This window comes from Trifolium pratense, linkage group LG2 (assembly GCF_020283565.1).
Source record: "Trifolium pratense cultivar HEN17-A07 linkage group LG2, ARS_RC_1.1, whole genome shotgun sequence".
Lineage (NCBI taxonomy): Eukaryota > Viridiplantae > Streptophyta > Magnoliopsida > Fabales > Fabaceae > Trifolium > Trifolium pratense.
Genome location: NC_060060.1, coordinates 38238696 through 38241915, shown reverse-complemented (window position 1 = coordinate 38241915; position 3220 = coordinate 38238696). Strand labels below are relative to the sequence as shown.

General features: G+C 31.2%; 1 pseudogene; it reads right to left on the bottom strand.

Annotated features, from left to right (window-relative positions):
• Window positions 1-1227: 1227 nt before the first annotated feature.
• LOC123903732 lies at window positions 1228-2789 on the bottom strand (annotated as a pseudogene).
• Between the last annotated feature and the right edge of the window lie 431 nt (window positions 2790-3220).

Sequence of the window (3220 nt, the reverse complement as noted above, 5' to 3'; positions counted from 1 at the left end):
ACAAATACTTAGTTATTTAAATCTAAAAAAGAAAATATTGATTACTGTAGAAAAAAAAATTGATTGGTGCAACCCTAAATAAAAATTATTTGACCACACACAAAATTACCTATAACTAAATTATTTTAAAAACAAATGTTATTTAATTTATTTTTTTAGTAAATTTAATTTTTTTATTTATTTATTTATCAATACATGTGTCTAAATGTTGTGTTCAAATTATACAACCATAGAAGCCATTTTTTTGTATGTAAACAAAGTGTTAATCATTATTGAAATTCACACACATAGAACTATAATACCCCAATTTAAACATGGATAAAAGCATTATATCTAACATTATTTTTTTAAAACTCGATATCCGACATTCTGTCTACCATCATTAAATTTGTTTGTCACGAAAATATTGATGAGGTTATTTGTGTCTTTTCAAAAGTCATGATGGGTTTGAGACAAAACTAGGCCACATGGGTAATGGGTATATGAATCGGATATGGCCTCATGGAGGAGGGCCCTTTCACTCTTCTTGCACGAGTGATGAATGAGCCCATGTTAGTGTAAGAATTTTTGTCTCCAACTTTCTTTAGGTACAAACAATATACACGCTACCCCTACATCTTTTTCATGCTATTGTCTCCTTTATTCAATTCTTAGCCACTCCTTATAAGTTTTAGTCTTTTCTTTTCCTGGCTAAGACCACATTAGAGACATAGTAGTACTAAATCGTATTACTTTTTCACTGGACCGCCTAATTTAGTTCGGAGACTAGTTCTGACATTAAGTGGTTACAGTTCTTCCTGATCGTAGTTGCGGAGGATCGAACCGTGATTCTCTCTAACTACTAGTAAGGTGGTTCAAACAGATACCAATACATCTTGAGACAATTTTCGGTTTTAAACAATTGACATGCAAACTAAACGTATGGTACATGACTGCGTGACAACGGACAATATTGACATTTTGAAAGGATTTGCTTTGCATTTCGAGATATATATATAACTCTCCTCATAAATATGATTGTCTACACTAAATTGTCTTATACTAGTAACTAACTAGAACATCGACCCGTGCGGTGCACGGGTCTAATTAGCTGTAAGATATATAATGATTAAATAATATATGATAATTCCAATAATGTAAGGTATATGAAAAAAGTTGAGTAACATTAAACGATAGTTCAATAATAATTTTGGATAAATATTCATACAAAGAAAATTATGTTATATTACAAAAGACTTCCTTATAGACCACATTCGAAGTCTTAGTCGTATCTTCACCGTCGTCATCGATGATCAATATTTTTAATCATTTTCTAGAAGTAACTCTTGAAATTGCAACATACAACTGACCATGTGAAAACACTGGCGATGAAAGATATATCCCAACATGCTTTAAAGATTGCCTCTGACTCTTATTAATAGTCATCGCAAAAGAAATCATTATAGGAAATTGTCTCCGTTGAAATTTAAAAGGAATTATCACGTCAGATGGTGTCAGAGAAAATCTAGGTATGAAAACCTGATTACCAATATTACTTTTTGAAATAAATTTTCCTTCAAGAGCACGTTTTCCCAATCTCGTAATAATAAATATTGTTCCATTGTATAATCCTAATTTTTAATTCAAATTCCTTAATAACATAACTGGAACTCCAACTTTAAGTCTCAACTTGTGATTTAGAAGTCCCGACGTAGAAATCGTGTTAAAAAAATCGGGAGTATGAACATCATCCACTGTTTGACCGTCTACATTTTGTGTGAGTGTAGTATCATAACTCAAGTATATTTTTTCTTCACCAGAAATTAAATCCAACATATAATCATTTATTGTGTCGACTATTGAATTTTTAGGAGCTAGTATAGCTCTATTTTGGAAATACGTTATATCGTTCATGTTTTGTAAAAATTTGGGATATGTGCTTTCAACGATAGAAGCAAGAGGATCACCTGAATTTGGAATCAATAAATCTGATGGAATGTAAAGTTCTAAATCATCGTCGTTTTCATCTCCAATTTCCCCATCGCCAACACCCAAAACCCATTCAGAAAACAATTTTCTTTGTTCAACGTCTGCACTCGAAATACCACCGAGAAGCCTCTTGTTTTTACTTAATGTTAAAACTTCACAAAAAAATTTTAAGAACCGAAGAATTAATAGTAGCATGAACAACTTCTGGCCTTGTACCTTTGGGTATTACTGGTAGAATTTGTCTAAAATCTCTGCCAAAAACAACTTTTCAACCGAAGGGAATGTGTTTATTGTTTTTTATCAACAGACTTGAGAATATCTTTTAAAGTTCGATCAACAGCTTCGAAATAGTGTTTGTGCATCATTGGTGCTTCATCCCATATAATGAGGTTTGCTTTTTGTATTAATAGCGCCAAAGGGCTTTTAGGAACTATGATACATGTTGAAAACTCGTCAACATTTAGAGGAATACAAAATCTTGAATGTGTTGTTCTACCGCCAGGTATAAGCAATGTAGCGATCCCACTTGGGGCAACTGTTAAAACTATCTCACCTTTTGAGCGTAATGCGACTGACATGACCCTCCAAATAAATGTCTTCCTTGTACCGCCATAACCACAAAGAAAAAACACACCATGTTTGTTTTCGTTAAATCTTGTCATGATTGTGTCATATACTTTATGTTGCTTTGAAGTCATAGTTGACATCAATCTAACATGTTCCTCAGCTAATGATTGTTTGTTATAATTAAATTCGTCGTGTATTAAACTATTTTGTATATCAGGAACTAATGATGTGTCTGCTCTAGGCATTGGAGGATAATCTTTTAAACTCTTCCCACAACTACGTAACATCATCTCAATATCTCTTAGTGCATATTGTATCAATTGATCATCGGTTAATATTAAATCTGCAATATTAAAATCAAAATAATGAATGTGATTAGTGACATGACTATGATTGTGTTTGGTTGTATTGCAAAAAAATTGATTTAGCAGAATTGAGTTTGATAGATTTGATTTTGGTTAAAAGTGAGTTAAACAGAATTGATTTATGTTTGGATACATTAACGTAAAAATAAAGGGTATTTATAAAAAATATCAATTCTTTTTCCATTAATCTTTTTTGACAAAATTCTTTTTCCAATTTTAAAAAACTACAATTTAATAAACTGCATAATAAATAATTTAAAAAGTGATATAAGTAAGGTTACATGAGACATTGAAATGTGAAAGATGGTTTTTTTTTTAAT